At 41.1% G+C, this 18,567-nt stretch overlaps 1 pseudogene; it reads left to right on the forward strand.

The window, feature by feature from the left end:
• Positions 1 to 3,516: 3,516 nt before the first annotated feature.
• LOC109925368 overlaps positions 3,517 to 18,567 on the forward strand; it is a 30,808-nt pseudogene continuing 15,757 nt past the window's right edge.

Consider the following 18,567-nt stretch of genomic DNA (forward strand, 5'->3'; position numbering starts at 1 on the left):
GTATTTTCTCTCTTCATTCAAGATTATTTATAGTCCCTGAATGTTTTGGGTATCAAAATCATGATGGAAGTTGAAAATTGATAGTCCATATTTTACCTCTATTATGACTATCAATAAGTTCAAAATTAAAAATAAACCTAATTCTTCTGTTACATTCTGTGCTGTTATCCATTCTATAATTTTGTCACTGATGTCATATCTAAAAGAAAACTCAATTGAAGATTTGTAGAATTAGTTATTTTTTGCCCCTAGCTATTTCTTTAAGAAAAGCTTTTAGTGGCACATGCAGAATAATTTGTCATCTTGATTAAACTTGTGACCATTGTTTCCTACATAACCTGTTCCTCAAATCTAATGTATTACCATAATAAAAAAGACGGCTCTTACTCTGCTTGTCTTAATCTTAGGCTTTTGTTTTCATGATGCAATTTAGCTGGAAAAGGTTTGGAACTGCAAATGAGCTGTTACAGCTACAGATTGCAGAACTTTGGTAACAACCAGAAGCTACCTAATACACTATTGCAGTGGACTGCAATCTTCAATCAAATGCTTGCCCCCCAATAAATCCAATTTGATTAAATGAACCAATTTTGCAACTGAAGCATTGGTAAAGTTTAAACCTTTTCTCCACCTTGTGTCCCCCACTGCCACTCCTCGGCCCCAATGTGTCTTAAATTTAGCTGATCAGCAAGAGTGGCGTGCAGTAACTTTTAGTCAGAAATGGATTTCCAGCCAAAATTATAACATGTTAAAACACAGTGATGAATAATGCCTGATTAATTGTCACATTAATTTTTGACCATGTGTAGTTGCTGATGGACACTTCCTTACTGCTGTTTAAAGTGTGTTTTTTTTATTCTGCTGTTATTGTACTTTTAACAGACATAAACCAGAATGCCCTTATGATAGTACATAACTTACTTTAGTAAACATTTCAACTATGGCTTGGTCCTGGCTTACTTTTTACAAAATGTTGTTCCATTTTATTTAACTTTGAAAATCCAAACTTTGTATATTCATTGGCTTCTAACCCAACTTGGTGTTTGATTCTGCTATTAGAAATTACTTTGCTTCTACAGAAGCCAACTGTAATATTTTAGCAAATCTGGAGAAACATTAAAAACAAATGAGAAATAAGTAGTCATTCTCCTGGAAATAAGCACTTTTGAAAATTTTGGATTTGCACTTTCCCTTCATTCTCTGCACACTAATTTCAGTAAAAAAAGAATGAATATGTGGAGATCAATTCTTAATCTGTGGCAATGGTCAGCACACCTAGGAAACAGGATATGTAACTCCAAAGTTTGAGCATGTGGTTAACTTTTAGTTTCCCCTATGAAATGAGCTAGCAAACCACATAGGTTTATCAGATGATGCCCAAAAACCAGACTGATTAAAACCAGGACAATGCAAAATTGGCCTGGGCACTGGAAATGAGAAGTGTGGCCTACTCAAAAAAGCATGCAAATCTTGTTCTTTGAGATCTTGTGCTAAAATTGAAAGAGCTGTTGTACAGACAAATCAACAGCATGACATTGGCATACAAAATCATACATTTGTATGGTGGATGAGGGTAAAGCGGTTGATGTGGTGTATATGGATTTCAGTAAAGCGTTTGATAAGGTATCCCATGGTAGGCTATTGCAGAAAATACGGAGGCATGGGATTGAGGGTGATTTAGCGGTTTGGATCAGAAATTGGCTAGCTGTAAGAAGACGGAGGGTGGTGGTTAATGGGAAATGTTCATCCTGGAGTTCAGTTGCTAGTGGTGTACCTCAAGGATCTGTTTTGGGGCCACTGCTGTTTGTCATTTTTATAAATGACCTGGATGAGGGCGTAGAAGGATGGGTTAGTAAATTTGAGGATGACACCAAAGTCGGTGGAGTTGTGGATAGTGCGGAAGGATGTAGCAGGTTACAGAGGGACATAGATAAACTGCAGAGCTGGGCTGAGAGGTGGAAAACGGAGTTTAATGCGGAAAAGTGTGAGGTGATTCACTTTGGAAGGAGTAACAGGAATACAGAGTACTGGGCTAATGGTAAGATTCTTGGCGGTGTGGATGAGCAGAGAGATCTCGGTGTCCATGTGCATCGATCCCTGAAAGTTGCCACCCAGGTTGATCGGGTTGTTAAGAAGGCGTACGGTGTGTTAGGTTTTATTGGTAGAGGGATTGAGTTTCGGAGCCATGAGGTCATGTTGCAGCTATACAAAACTCTGGTGCGGCCGCACTTGGAGTATTGCGGACAGTTCTGGTCACTGCATTATAGGAAGGATGTGGAAACATTGGAAAGGGTGCAGAGGAGATTTACCAGGATGTTGCCTGGTATGGAGGGAAGGTCTTATGAGGAAAGGCTGAGGGACTTGAGGCTGTTTTCGTTAGAGAGAAGAAGGTTAAGAGGTGACTTAATAGAGACATACAAGATGATCAGAGGATTAGATAGGGTGGACAGTGGGAGCCTTTTTCCTCGGATGGTGATGGCTAGCATGAGGGGACATAGCTTTAAATTGAGGGGTGATAGATATAGGACAGAGGTGGGTTCTTTACTCAGAGAGTAGGAAGGGCGTGGAATGCCCTGCCTGCAAAAGTAGTAGACTCGCCAACTTTAAGGGCGTTTAAATGGTCATTGGATAAACATATGGATGATAATGGAATAGTGTAGGTTAGATGGGCTTCAGATTGGTTTCACAGGTCGGCGCAACATCGAGGGCCTAAGGGCCTGTACTGCGCTGTAATGTTCTATGTTCTATGTTCTATTTGTAGCCAATATCTCAGAATTATAAGTCTCTGTCCTCACTTACGTGTTGTCTGGCAGCACAGATTAGCAATGACAGTATGGTCAGAAGGAGGTTACCCTGGTACAGTGAACGTTGATTCCAAATCCCATGGCATCAGGTCACATGTAGGCAAGGAAATCCGACTGCCACATACTATCCTCTGAAAACTGCTGAATCAGTACAACTCCATGTTGGACGTGCCTTGGAAAATGCATTGAGGGTAGCAAGGGAACTGAATATACTTGGGGTGGAGTACTTAAACATTCCTCATGACAAGTCGCTTGCTGGCACGGCTGTTGAGCAAAGCTGATTGCTGAGAGACATGTTTGGGACAGTGACAGGTGGCAGGAGAGCAAACATGAGGAAAATAACCTGTATGACCTCCTTCTAACCAATTTTACATGATGAAGATGTAGCTTTCTATAACAGTGTCGGTAGGAGTAATCACTATACAGTCCTTTTCATGCTGAGAATACTCTCCATGCTGTATGGGACTATTACCAACACAAACCTAATGTGCCAAGAAGACAATCCATCTCAGCCTCCTCCTAAGCTCCCCAGCTTCACAGATGTCCACTTTCAGACAATTTTGTTTTGACCGGCAATATCCAAGAACAGTGGAATACAGTGGACACAGCAAAAGATATGGGGCTGACAACATCTTGGCTATAGTATAGGAGACTTGTGCTGCCCTAGCTAAAATTATCCTGGTATAACTACAGCAGTGGCATTTGTCCGCAAATGTGGAACATTTTCCAGGTATGTCCTGTTCACAAAAAGGGCAAATCAATCCAGCCAATTACCAGTCTGTTAGTCTCCACTCAATTCAGCAAACTGATGGAAGGGGTCATCAACAATGCTATTAACCAATCCTTACATTGCAATGACTTGCTCAATTTGACCCAGGATCATACATCAAAGGGGAACAAAGACAGGTGACTCTTGTGAGGGGGGTGGGAGTCACAGGCATGAGGAAGAGTGAGAAAGAGGATTGGCTTTCTGTGGCTCTTATGTATCCGATACAGAGTGCCTGATCTCTAATGACTCTGCTTATCGGGAGGTCATTGGCAAAATTGACAAGGACTTTCTGCAGGGCTTTTGATGGAGCGGGATTGCCATGTCTTGCCAATTTAAACCCCGAGCCAACATTACGTTATGATGGGCTTGGGTATTCAGTGGCTCAATAATGAACCTAATTGACTTGCTGCAAGTGGAGGCCAGGAATCCCATTTCAACTCCTCTGACCTAATTGGCAGGTCACTGAAACAGGGTCCTTCCTTCAAGTAAATGGGTCTGGCTGCCATGTTTACCACCACATTAAGTCTTTCTTAAGAAGCCTGCTTGTGGTGCAGTGATAATGTCCCCACCCTTGGACCAGGAGGCCTAAGTTCAAATCTCACCTGTTCTAGTGTAATAACATCTCTGACAAATTGATTAGAAAATAAATTAAATGAAAAATAAGTTTCTAGTCTGACCTGTTGGAAGTCTGTTTCCTCTCCGTTGCTGAGCTGTTGGGGTTGGCATATCTAAATTAAGGTTTTTATTTCACCTAGCTTGCACATTAACTTAATTGACAGACATTAATTTGAACTTGAATGATTTATTGTCACTTGCATTTTACAGTGAATAATACAGTAAAATACAGTGAAAAGCTTCAACTATTGCCACAATCCGCCATCTTAAAGAGTCCTTCACCGTTCTCCGACTGTTGGAGGAGTTTTGCTGCTGCTGCTGGCCCTGAATGCCAGGAGGATGTCCTCGCCGCCGCTGCCTCCAATCACTCGGAGGTGCTGTGCCTGCCGCTGCCACCAATCTGGTTATTTTGTTGCGGATCATCCAGCTCTCAGACTTGGTTATCACAGCATTACAGCACGATTTCTGATGCTACAATGCAAAATGCCAAACTGCAAAAATGGTCCACGTTGAGTGAGAAGACACATGGATGGAGGGAGGAGAAATATTTCCGAAGAAGGCTTTTTGGTGAGTAGTTTTCACAAATATTCCTGCAAGTAATCGAGTGAAAATCGGCCAAATGAAGATGATTAGTTTGATGAACTTTGAGAATCTGAAATCTCCATTAACTAATTGTCTTTCTTCACTTTAAGACTTGATTCTTCCACCAACAACAACCGCACCCCCCTCACCACCACTATTGAATTTTATTCAAGCCTTGGGGTATCCAATTTATGTCAGTGGTGCACTGTCATTGTGGGTATGTGAAACATTACTAACATTGTGAAATGTACATTTATGTTTGACCACTAAAAACACAACAGACGTGGCTCTGGATTTTCAGCTGGTACCGGGATCAAGGTTGGGTGCAGGAACAATGTTCCTCAAGGTGGCCAGTCAGTCTTGTCACACCTCAGACTTTGTCATTTACAGACGGTGGGGATGGGGGAGCTGGGAAATTCACAGGGTTTCAATTAAATTGCTGTTAAGAAGAGCAAAATACTAGAGGAACTCAGCAGGTCTGGCAATATCTGTGGAGAGAGAAAGTTTCAGTTAACGTTTTGAGTCCACATGACTTCGGAATTGAATGGAGCTGGAAGAAGGAGGACTTTTGTGCTGTTGATAAAGGGAGGTGGGAGGAGCAAGTGGAAGATGTCATAAAGATGCCCCAGATTAGGAGGCAAATATAGTAGATAAAAAAATGAAAGAACTGTGGATGCTGTAAATCAGGAACAAAAAGTTGCTGGAAAAACTCAGCAGGTCTGGCAGCATCTGTGAAGGAAAAAACAGAGTTAACGTTTCGGGTCTGGTGACCCTTCCTCAGAACTCAGTCTGTGAGTCTGTGTGGAGTTTGCAGACCCGAAACGTTACCTCTGTTTTCCAACAACTTTGCAAATATAGTAGAGATGTATAGATGAACAGTAGGTGTTAGTGGTAGGTGTTAATGGTGGAAAATAGGTCAGCTCTCCTGAAATCAAACCCATGCAAACAAGATAATAGGGCAATAGGTTAATCAAAATGTAGGACAGAGTTTATAGTGTAAAGTTTTTGAGCTCAATGCTAAGTGCTAAGGCTATAAGGTGCTTATATGTAAATGAAATGCTGCTTTCTTTTGGCTTTTGTTGGGACTTTCTTGCTCTTGAGCTTGTTAAAGAGCTTATTAATAAGCTGGGAAGGGGGGAGATTCACATTTTTAAAGGAGAATGGGCAGGCCAAAGGGTCTGGGCATGTTAACTCATAGCTGCAAGGAGCGTGGCAAGGTACCATTGATTATTTATAGATTGCTGCAGGTGTAAAGTATGGAGAGAAATGGCTTGTGACAGTGGGGCACTTGTGCAGTGACACAAAATTGTCATCATTTGAGCAAAATATATCAAGTACCTCAAGGTTTGGTTGTACACTCTCCACTGGTGGCTTTGATTGGGGACTTGTAAAATTCAGCTGTGCCTTTCCATTGTTTGCCTCAGACCTGCCTGAAATTTTACAGGGAGTAGCAGGCACAGAAAGCATGTCCACTTTTTCATATTGACACCCCGTTGATAATTAGGACAGCAAAGTGGCTCACAGTGCCAGGGTCCGGGTTTGATTCCACCCTCAGGCAACTGTCTGTGTGGAGTTTGCACATTCTCCCCGTGTCTGCGTGGGTTTCCTCCGGGTGCTCCGGTTTCCTCCCACAGTCCAAAGATATGCAGGTTAGGTGGATTGGCCATGCTAAATTGCCCATGGCATCCAGCGATGTGCAGGCAATGTGGGTTAGCCATGGGAAATGCAGGGTTACAGGGATAGGGTGGTGGGGTGGGTCTATGTGGGATGCTCATCGGACTCAATGGACTGAATGGCTTGCTTCCACACTATGGGGATTCTATGATTCTATTCAATGATTCTAAATTACTTATAACAAGGAGAGTTACGTGAGAAGCCCAATGGATTTACCTGACGTGGGCAGTTGGGAGAGTGCCTTGTTTGAGGGTGCCAGGAGACAGTCCCCTCCTAATCCAACTTCCAACACCCCCACATTTCCTATTTCTTCCTTTCCCAATCCCTCTTTTCCATCTACCCAATTCCAATCCTACATCCCTCTCTACTAACACTCCCACGACCCACTGGACAGCCCAGGTCGTCAACCTGTCACAGCCAACCCTTGCACAGACAAAAAGACTTCAGCTAAAGAAACTGGGACAAATTGCATTCTGGAGAGGCCTTATCAGAGATGTAGGCCGAAAGGCTGAATTGTGGAACAGTCTCAGAAATCTGACAGAGTTAGGGTCACCTTGCATCACTGACATTCAGCACTGGGTTTAGAACCAACAATGAGCCAGGCATTGGCTTCCCAGATTGAAAATCCAGCCCATGGTATACTATTGGTGTTGAAGTTTCTCTAATGTACAATGTCAAACTCTGACCTAAGCTACTGAGCTTTATTCAAAAAGGCAACTGTGTGATTGTGGAAAATGTTTGAAGCTTTTACCATTCTGTAATGTACCTTGGTTGCTCCAGATACCACCACATTTTATATTATTTTTAAACCTCTTGATGAAAAGTGACAACATTCACTTATACAGAGCACAGGGTACCATTAACCCTGAATCCAGTGGTGCAGTGCTTCCTCATTTAAACAGAACCATGTACAGAGGCAAACTACCCATCTGAAGTCAGTTAATCTGTTTGGTTCTCAAACTGATCTATGTCCTCAGACCCTGTTCCCATAACTAAGAAACACTGCCAGCCTCATATGTCTGTGTTTGTAACCTGCTCAAAAGAGCAAGTTGAAACTGATTTAACACAACACTAGCAGGAAGTTGGCAGGCAAGTCAGACAGGGCATTTTAAATGTACTGCCAAGCTTTTCTACCACTGATTATTAAGAATAATTTAAATCATAATACTTGAAGTGCAATATTCTTTTCCCAACTACAGTTGAGAAAACAGTCCTGGCAAGATTGCAGGATTCAAGATCTGGAACTAATCTAACTTTTCTTTTCTTGTAAATGACTCATCTTAGAATCACAAAATTACAAATTCATTGCCAACAAGATAATGAAGTCATACTGCTCCTTTAAGTATGTGCTGCACTTTTTTGTGGTTTTTGTTAGTACTGTCACAGATGTTATTGTTCAGAACTTCACTTGTTTTATCTTTCAGGGTGACCATGTGGCATGTGGCATTTCGCCATATCTGTCTTTTTGATTGAACTGTATGGACACAATCTGCTTTTAACTGAAGTGGTTGGTTTGATGGTCATGGGATCTGTGGTAATATTTTGGTACAATTATTGGAGAGTAGGTAGGCAAGAATCCAAGAATTAAAGATAACACGGCAGTATTTGTAGTTATACAGAGGTGCTTATTATCAGATCTGAAATTATACTGTGAAACTGTGTTCTGATGTGGCTGTTAGTATCATATGTTGTTGCTACAACTTCTCTGTAAAATGTGGAAAAGTCAGTCTTTGAGTACAATATTAAAAACTCTAGCAAATACAATTTGTGACTGTCTGAGAGGAGGCACCTAGTGTGAAAGTGGACATATAGGGCAAAATCTTGTAGGGGTCTCCGAATGTGGGCTATGGCAAGATGTGTAACAGAATTGGATGACCTATCCTGACTTTGGGAGCAACTCGCACTATTTTTTATGCTTTTCATAAGTGACATGGTGAGACTCTCACATAGCAACGTGACAAGACTTCAGCCTCCTATCTTGCCAAATTTGCCAAATAAGCTAGATGCTCAGAAAACTCGACAAGGAAAAAGAGCATGTACCTGTAGGATTCAGCCTGTTATTTGTTCCGATCGGCCTCGAATGGTGGCCATGACCAAACCTCAGTCCAAGGCACAATTCACAAGCTCCAGGTGAATGGCACGCAGCATCTGGCAACCCCTCATGACCACCCTGGCACCTCTCTGATGCATTAGTAATGCATTCTGGAAGCACAGACTTGCACCAGCATCTAGCAATTTTCAGGCTGTTTTTGGGTCTGCTTGGTGAACAGGCATCTAGCTCATGGACTGTACGAGGCTGCATTTCAGGGCTGCTTGCTCGCACTCTTTGTGTTCACTCACTTAGCGCCTGCCTGCATGCCCACAACGTTGTCTTTCCTTACCACTTAGCAAAGTCACATGATGGGGCAGCTTGCCTCGCTGCTTAGCGGTCCTGAGTCAGGGTGGAGGAGTGCCCATTTTGCCGTAGCATAGAGTGCTACATTAATCTCTCACCTGCACCATTTACCAGCAGCTTATTCAGCAAACACACTGCATATGAAGGAAGTCAACATCCATGTTTCAAAGTGTAGGGAAATAGTCCTCACTAAAGTCTATGGACAGTCAGAGGGTCCTGAGGCAGTAAGCCAAGAGCAGCCTTCTGTACCAGACCAGTGGATTAGCTGCAGTCAGGTATCCTGTCACTCTGGGGCCTTCAGATTCTGAGGAAGGGCCCAGTGAAATTGTGAAGGTAGACTGCAGGATCTACAAGAGGAGGGTCATGGTAAAGCATGGCTAGGAAGGAAGTGGGGGGGAGAAGGCACAGTGTATCACTCATGGCCATGGTTATCACATGGTGGTGAAGAGAATGTAGACTGGTTGGTGGGGACCTCGGAAGTGTGATGTCTATGCTGTTAATGGGTTGGGCTACTTGGAGGTAGCTGTGGATATGTTGAGGTTTTACCAACACATTCAAGTTGAGTGTGGAAGCCAATGGCGGAGGAGTGCTCATCGTCACCTTCCATTGAGATGCAGATTGAAAGTGTGCAATGGGGAAGAAAATGGTTCCGACAAGACTTGGAATGGGTGGGGTCAGTGATCTGACCTGTGAGGGAAGGGCCTGTAGCAATCACTGATTGTAGGGCTTTTAAAGGGAAACCACATTGATCGTAGGCCCATGTAATATGCAGTTCACAGGCATGGAGGGCAACCTACTCCCTGGATGTCCTACAGCATTAACCCTTTCTATGTATTGTACCTCCCTGATACTACTGGTCATCTCATTGACGGTACATAGAGGAAGCCCAATATTAGTGATGTTGTCAAGGAGGGCCAGCATAACCTAATGCCATGTGTACACATTGTTTCCCTGCTTTCAGATGGTACAGTGGGCTCCAGTGCAGTCCTCCATCTTTTGAGCCTTGTCTATGACCATGGAGCAATGCCGGATAGTGTGACAGTGCATTTAGCGGCTACACAGAGAGATGAACAAGTAACCACACGTAAGATTGAAGGACAACTATTTATATGTAAACTGAGAGTCATGTCAAAGCCATTGTCAACCGTGCCACCAAATTGTCCTCAATAAGTTTTCTTCTTCCTCTCCCTTAGTCTATTAGCATATTCCCTGGCTCTGTAGCTGGGTGAAGGCAGCTTTGGTGAGGCTCTAGGTCCTGGAAGATTGCTCGGGTGACCCTGGGGGCACTTGTGCATAGACAGGACACACATGCTGAGGGGAGTTGACCCTTTTTGGCTTGAACATCCAAGGGTCAGAGGAAAGCAGACAGAGTGAAGGTGGAGGGCTCAGCTACCTCTGTAGGATCCTGAGTGGAAAGTGCACAGGGGTCTGTATGTGTGGTTTCTCCTCCAGATGGGTGCCTCTTGGCACCACCCTGTCATCTTATGAGAGGGCGCATCAGGAGTGGTGTCAAGGCTCCCCAGTGCCTGCGCTGCCGTATCTTCAGTCCTGAGGACCAATGGGTGAAGCAATGGAGTGCAGATTTAGTGTGCATCTTCAACAGCCCCTAAGTGTGCTGGGTCTTGCTTTCTATGGCAGCCGCCAATCTGTCCTTGGAGGATATAGGATTTGCTGCACTGATGCTGCTTCCAAGCAATGAGGGCCAGTAGAGCCTGTATACCTCTCTGCCCTGTGTATGTGAAGAAGTCCCTGATTGCTGGCACCACAGGATCCTCTCCTGTCTGAGGCTGCACAGATCCTGGTCTCTGACAGGCCTCTGACTACTTTTCCCCCAAGGTGACCATATCTGAGCTTGTGGGGGGATGCAGGAGGCAGCCTTGCTGATGCTTCCATAAACGTCCAGGAGGCCACTTCTAAGGGAGTTGGGCATTTCTCCACAAGAGGTCATGGGGACGCTGGCTGTATCTAGGAGACATGAGAGAGAGAGATGGCATTGCAGCCAGTGGTTAGAAGCAGTGTGCAATGATTGAGTGGCAGTACAAAGTGCTACATCTGCCCATGGAATTAGACTTGGGCCTGAATTATTATGTTCTGGAAAAGAGAGGAGGAAATTAATGTCAAGAAAATTGATTTTTCTTTTCAACTTCAGTTTCAGAAGATAGGACGACTTAACCCATTCTTGGTTTCAGTGTAATTTTCAGTTCAACGAAACATGGGTTCCAAATTGTTATATAATTAAAGTGTCTAATTGTCAAATAATTATTTAAATGTTTTATTAAAAAAATTCAATATTCTTAGGAACCAGATTGAAGTGATGAATACTGCTTTCAAAAGTAAGCTCATTTAATTGTCAGTGGGGATATGAGGTCGGAGAGGATGGTGGTGGAATGCAAGAAATCTGAAATCCTTGTTTAATTCCATTCAGAAGAAACCTTTATATGGAACATATATTTTAATATAACTGAATCATATTTTAGTTGCTCATGGATGCCTGTTTGTTCAGAGTGGTTCCTTCATTCTCTGATGCATCATCCTGATTTTGGTAATTTCTACCAGAAATGAATCAAAAAAACCTTGGAATGGATGATTAACTGTGAGTATTTGTTGAGGAATTTTTTTAAAAAAAATTCCTAGCTATGTAAACCACCTTAGCTTGTGAAAAACATTGAGCTTACTGGAAGATTCAGGGTGGACTCATGCCTTTAGCAGCAGAAATTATGATGCTTCATCTCAATTGAATTTTGGAATAAGATTTCCTGGAAGAAGACAGTTATTTCGCAGCCCCAAGCCCTTCCAAATTTTACTGCTACTGGCTGGGCCGTTATGATAGTGGCACCCACCCCCCCACCACCAAGACAGCACTCTTACAATACCAAAACTGAAATAGATCCTGTCAACAAAATGCAAATTACTCAACTCCAAAAATCCAGCAAGTCTGGGGACCTTTCACTTGAGTATATCAAAGATTTCAGTCCATTGTTGTTTTGTTTGAAGAGTCCAACTATAGGTTTTCAGCACCCTTATTTCCATTTAATTTAATGGAACCAAACCGATTTGCATGTTATGTTCAGCAATTTGATGGCCTACTTGATATGCTGTAATTGAGCTTGTTATGTGCTTTTGATGTTTTTGCTTTAACTAGGTTTGTTGAGTTTCCCCTTTTTATTATTTTAATTGCATTGAAAAGATGTACCTAACGTGCATGGAATTTTGATGGTGGATCGTAATACCACAAGGACCCAAGTAATGTAAATAAGTGCAAACATGTAAGAATTGAACATGATTTGGGAGAGTGGAGGAGATTCCCACTCTGTATGTTGTCTGAGGTTTAGCTTTTGTGTTATAATCCCAGCTGTGAGTAATTCACGGCAAGTCAAACCCTGGAGTGAAATCTGTCTTTCTAAATCGTAAGCTTTATTTTTGCAGTTTGGTGATCATGGTGATTAGTCACTGAATGGTAGCCTTTTGTGAACAATGTTCTTTTAACAAAACAACACAAGTCTGTTCCATAAAACTAAAAAAGCAAGACTATGTATACAAGTTACAAAGATCTTAGCATAAGCAGCAGAAACAAAGAATTAGCCTAATTCCCACTATTATCCTTGATTGATACTCAATCCCAGTGAAGTATCACTTTTATGTTAACTTTAAGATTCTGTACTTAACTGACTTTTTCCCAGCTCTGATGGCCTAGATCTTTTTTTTCAGAACTGACAGCTTAGACTTCTTTTCAAATTTTCAAAAGTTAATTCATGGGTTGTGGGCATTGCTGTGCAAAGGCTAGCATTTGTTTCCCATTCCTAACTGCCCTGGAGAAGATTGGAGTGAGTTCTCACAACGTGGGGATTTTCTTCCAACTAAAACTCAAGAGTGTGGAAATATCTACATATTAACCTGCCCTCCTGTTGTTATTAAATTGTACTTGACAACTGAAAACAGCTTCTGGTCTCTGGCCATCTGTTTCAGGGTCAGTCGTAAAACTCAACCATGTAAACATTCATCTTTAACTGCTCAGATATCTCATCTAAGCAATTATCTTAAATTGCAAGCTTTCTTGAAAATGATGCCCTTGGTTCATTATTCCAAATGATCGCTTTAGTAAGCAAGGAAGTCACATTCATGGAACTGAAACCAGAATCTAATTTACCCCAACTTTAACATCCAAATTCCCAAGTTATGATAATATATTATAATTTTGTCATTTCTTTCAAAATACTGTCAAGGAATAAAAACCACAATAATATTTTATTGTATAGTGACTCTGGTTCCTGACCTACAGACCTTGTGCTAAATTATCATCATGAACTAATCAGTGCAGAACACATTGCACGCTGGTCACACAAGCAGCGCAGCTTCATTTGGACTCTGCAGCAGTGTTAATAACGGCTGTAAATTAGCATGATTCCAATACTCACTCTCCACACTCACCTCTCCCCTCACCCTCCACCTCAAGCAGAGGGCAACATTTGCCATTGACCTGTAATAGACGTTCTGAAATTGTTGAAGAAAAAGGAGCCAAATTGACAGGAAAGCTGTATACCCGTGGACAACTTGGTGCTGCAGTTATCCCACTCCAAGGCAGATTTTCACAGGATCTCAAAATTGTTTCCTCACAGGAGGAGACCATTTGGCCCAATGGGTTTGTGGTCTCCAAATGAACGTTTTAAAATATGCTATTCTCATGCCTCTCCCAATAAACCTGCACGTTGCTCCTTTTCAGATAGAAATCAAATTCCCCGTTAATGGGATCTGCTTCAAACAGCACATGGGGAAAATGAAATGAGTCCAAATGAGCGTAAAGCATAGGAGCTGAAATGGCCACTTTATCCGTTGAGACTGCTTTGCCACTCAATGAGATCATAACTGATCTGTTAATCCTCATTCCACTTTTCTGACTGTTCCCCATAACTGTTGATTCCCATAATGATTAAAATCTGTTACTCTCAGCCTTGAGTATACTTAATGACACAGCCTGTACAGTCCATTTGAAGTAAAGAATTACACCGATTCACTCACTCGCACAGAAGAAATTCATCCTCATCTCTGTCCTATTTTGAGATTATGCCCTCTGGTCCTAGACTGTCTCACAAACAGAAACAACTTTTCCACATTGACCCCGTCAAGCCTTCGAAGAATCTTGTGTTTCAGTAAGGTTGCCTCTAATTTTTCTGAACTCCGATGATTATAGGTCCCTTCATAATTCAAAGTTTGGCTCTGACATCAATTTCAATCTGTGAAGGATAGAAATTGGGGAAAAGAGAAATCATCAGGTGGTAAGGGAAAAGGACGTATCATTGAAGATAGTAAAGATAGTTTATCACAGATTAGAAAGGAAACCCGTGAGGGGAAAGAGAAGTGAAAAAAGCTTGTGTGCTTTCACTGTAATAAAGTAGGCCACATGAAGTCACAGTGTTGGTGGTTTAGAAAACTCACCGGGAAGATGGATGTGGGAAAACAGGATAAGCAGTCAATTTTTGCTGAAGTGATGAAGGAAAGCATAGTTGAAGCAAAAAATGCAGCAAAATAATGTATAACTTGATGAGGGGTTGGTTGAGAAGAAAGTTCCAGATCTCTTTAAAGAATTTGCCTTTGCGGGTAAGGTTTACTCATGTATACTGGGAGAATCAGGTAAAGAAATTAACATTTTAAGACACAAGGGAGCAAGTCAATTTTCGATGGTGAGAGATGATGAGATTATGTAACTCAGAAGGAGTATTGCCAGGAAAAGTGGTAGTATGTGAAATTCATGGCGAGAAGAGTAGTGTTCCATCATATAAAGTGGGTTTGGAGAGTCCGATGAAAAATGGTGAAGGTGGTAGGAGTAATAAAGAAATTCTTGTTTCCAGAAGTACAGTTTGATAATGATACACCTGGATCACAGGTGGGAATGATGCCTACTGTGGTTGAAAAGCCTGTGGAAAATCAGACAACTGAGGCATTACAGGAAGTATATCCTGGGATTTTTCCTGACTGTGTGGTAGCAAGGTCACAAAGCCACAGGTAGATTAGATACTGGAGGAGAAATCAAAGAATAAAGATAAGAAAATTGAATTACAATTATCAGAGATTATGTTTGATCAAATGGTTGAGAGAGAAAAAAAAACAAGAACAGATGGAGGACAAAGTGGATATTTTTAGTTCAGAGAAATTAGCTAAATTACAAAAGAATGAGGAAAAATGAAAGAAGGTGTATCAAAAAGCATACACATAAGAAGAATCTGAGTGTATCCTGGCATGTTACTGTTTTAAAAATGATGTCTTGATGAGGGAATGGAGACCATCACATATTCAGATGGATGAGAAATGGGCAGAAGTTCATCGAGTTGTAATACTGGTGGGTTATAGAAAGGAGGTGTTGTGGCTTGCACATGAATTACTAGCAGGAGGTCATTTGGGAGTTAGGAAAGCTCAAGCCAAAATACAAAAACATTTTTATTGGCCTGTGATATGGTCGAATTTTGTCAGACATATCATTAGTGTCAGGTAATTGGAAAACCTGAGGCAGTGATTAAACCAGCAGCCTTAATCCCCATTCCTGCATTTGCGAAACCTTTCACAAGGCTCTTAATTGATTGTGTAGGACCCCTACCTAAAACAAAAAGTGGGAATCAGTTTTTGTTGACAATAATCAATGTGTCTACGAAATTTCCAAAGACCATTCCATTATGCAGTATCAGAGCTAAAAGGATTGTAGAAGAGTTACTCAATTTTTTTTTTACTAGATACAGACTACCCACAGAAATAAATCAGACCAATGGTCAAATTTTACATCAAAGTTATTGAAGGAAGTTATGGATAGCTTAGGAATAAAATGATTCAAATCCACTGCATAGCACCCAAAATCACAGCGAACATTAAAACTGTGGCATTAAATTTAAAGACAATGTTGAAGGCTTATAGTCATGACTATTCAGAGGATTGGGGTAAAGGAGTCCCATTTATACTTTTTGCAATTAGGGATGCACTTAATGAATCAACTAAATTCAGTCCATTTGAATTAGTTTTTGGGCATGAGGTGAGAGGATCACTGAAATTAATTAAGGAGAATTTGGTAAGTCAGAGTTCAGATACCACATATGTGTCAAATGTGTGTCAAATTTTAGGAACATATTAAATAGAGCAGGTGAGATGGCTAGAAAGTAGCACAGCATTGGATGTAACAGGAAACAGACAAGAAATCAAAATTTTGTAATTTTACTAGTGGAAATAAAGTGTTGGTGACCCTTTAAAGGTATGGTTTAGTGGGCCTTATCAAATTGAAAGGAAATTGAGTGAGGTGAATTATTTAATAAGAACACCAGATAGAAAGAAATCGCACAGATTGTGTCATGTGAATATGTTCAAAAGGTATTTTGATAGGGAAGGAGAGCTAAAGGAGAATGTGTTACTGGTTACAACGCAGGGTGATAACCAAGGACAGGTGATTCTGAATTGGACATTCCTCCAATTAAACTGGACAATGAGGAAGTTCTCAAAAATTGGGATAAATTATTGAGTTACCTTCCAGAGGTAAACTGAAGTGACCTGAAAGAGTTATTACAATCACATGGGAAGATATGTGGCAATAAGCTGGGAAGTATTAATCTAATTATGCCTCATGTAGATATTGGAAATGCTGTTCCAATTAAGCATTATCTTTACAGACTTAACACTCTAAAGTTGGCACAGGATCAAAAAGAGATTGAACACATACTGGAATGACAGTATAGTTGAAGTGAGTTGCAGCGACTGGCAGGTACCTTGATTCAAAAGAGTGAAGGAAATGTTGGCTTTTGTGATACCAAATGGACTATACCAGTTTAAAATCATGCCATTTGATGTGAAAAATGCACCATTCATATTTTGAAGGCTAACCAATAAAGTAATTTCTAGATTATCCAATTGAGTGGTGTAAATTGATGATCTGGTGATTTTTAGTCGTACATAGAAGGAACATTTGGAGCATCTAATAAACATGGCTAAGAATGAGTTTGCCAAAGCCCAAGTCACGTTCCTGAGCCATGTTATTGGACACGGACAGATGGCCCCATGGGATGTGAAAACAAACGTTATTGGGAAGTTTCCCATACCAGTGATAAAGAGGAAAGTAGTACAGTTTCTGGGGTTGAGTGGTTTTTACTGAAAGTTCACACCAAATTTTAGTAGTGTGGTTGCTCCACTGATTGACTTGTTGAAGAAGTGCAGAAAATCTGAGTGGACAGAGCAATATGAGGAGGTATTAGACAGCCTGAAAGCTGTGTTAAACACTGCCCCAGTGTTAGCCACACTTAATTATGCAATGCCATTCACGGTGGCTATTGATGTGAGTGATGTGAGTGTTGGTGCTGTACTCTTGCAAAAAGATGACCAGAAGATCGAAAGACCTACTGGGTGTTGTTCCAGAAAATTTAATAATCATCAACAGAAATATTCCACAATTGAGAAGGAGACCTTTGATTTGGTGTTGGTGTTGCAACATTTCAACGTTTATATTGCCAGCAATGTGCCTGAGACAATTGTACATACTGATCATTACCCCTTAAAGTTTTTGGAATAATTTAAGGATAAAAATTCCAGATTGTTTGGATGGAACTTATTATTGCAGCCACTCAATTTGAAAATTATACACATGGCAAGATGAAAGACTGTAATTGCTGACGCATTATTGTGAATTTGATGAAGGAAGATGGAGGTTTTTGGTGGCAGGAGAGAAACTGATTGAAATGGACCATAGTAGTGAATGTTTACACGCTAAGAGTCAATGTCATGGAAATGTAGAGTACTATTAGCGTAAGACCAAAGGTTTTTAAAAATGACCATCTTTGTATATTGATGGTTCGTGTTTTTAAAGGGGGAAGGTGTGACGATGCTATGGCTTTAAGACGTGTATGTCTTCCTTTTTTTAATGAAGAAAGGTTGAGACAGAATCACCGAGTGGTCTGCTCAAAGCCAATAAAGTAAACAGCTTATGAGGCCTTGGGTTTAAAAGTTGGAGCATTAGAAACAGCCTGGATAAGTGTGGTCAAGCTCTTATAGAACCAAGATTTTTAGTTTAGCTTTCAGCATTTGCTGGGGTCTTGAAACTCGATGTGGAAGCTCTTATTCCTTTCTCTGTTACAGCTAAAAGCTGGGGCTCTCTTCCTGCTGTTAGAAGTGCATGTGAGACAATCAATTTTACTGAATTTACTTTTGCGAAAGATACGATTATGGAATGTTACTATATTGGAACAGTTAATTAGTAGTAGTTTATATAGGAATATAATTTTGTTAAGTATTTCAATGGAGTTATAGTTAAGCCAACTCTTATTTTTGTCTTGTCTGTATTTTAACTGTACTGTAAAATAAAGCATATTTTGCTTAAAGTTGAGTAGTTTGACCAATTAGATTGCATCTGGAATGCAATGCCTTACACTTTCAAATAAGAAAGAGTTAGGGTCTAGGCTATCTTCTTAACATATTTTGAGTGGGTTTGGTCTGGTCCATACAGTATGTTTAATTTTGGATAAGGGAAAGAAAGGGATTAATGTGATTTATTTGGAATGGTGCTCCATATAACAAGCTTTGTTGAGTAGCTATGGGAATAAAAGGCCCAAATCAGGGAACTTGCTGAAAGGCGTGAACCAGGACTGCTGCACTGCCAAAGTACAGTGGCCCCAGGCTTTTGGGCAAAGGTGAAGTGTGAGACAGGAATGACAGATGAACACAGCAGGCCAAGCAGCACCAGAGGAGCAGGAAGGCCGACGTTTCGG

The sequence above is a fragment of the Rhincodon typus genome, chromosome 2, assembly GCF_021869965.1.
Source record: "Rhincodon typus isolate 14 chromosome 2, sRhiTyp1.1, whole genome shotgun sequence".
In the NCBI taxonomy this organism is placed as follows: Eukaryota; Metazoa; Chordata; class Chondrichthyes; order Orectolobiformes; family Rhincodontidae; genus Rhincodon; species Rhincodon typus.